The sequence below is a fragment of the Micromesistius poutassou genome (assembly GCF_964030765.1).
Source record: "Micromesistius poutassou genome assembly, chromosome: 4".
NCBI classification, from domain to species: Eukaryota; Metazoa; Chordata; class Actinopteri; order Gadiformes; family Gadidae; genus Micromesistius; species Micromesistius poutassou.
Window position 1 is genome coordinate 7,461,990 of NC_140274.1, and position 222 is coordinate 7,462,211.

A 222-nucleotide genomic window follows, 5' to 3' on the forward strand; every position below is an offset into this window, starting at 1 on the left:
TTATCCCCGTAAAGTGGATTAGGTCGTCCTCTTTTATGGCGTCTCGGATGGGATTTTTCTTTCCTGAAATAGGACATGTTAGAGCAGATTGTTGGAATTGTTTTTAAGAATATAAATATCAATAGGATGTGTCACGGGTTCTCCTGGCACTCGGCCCCTCCGTGCAGCGGATTCGAGACATGGGATCTGATCTCTGCGTGGAAGACGTGTGTGTGAAAGTGT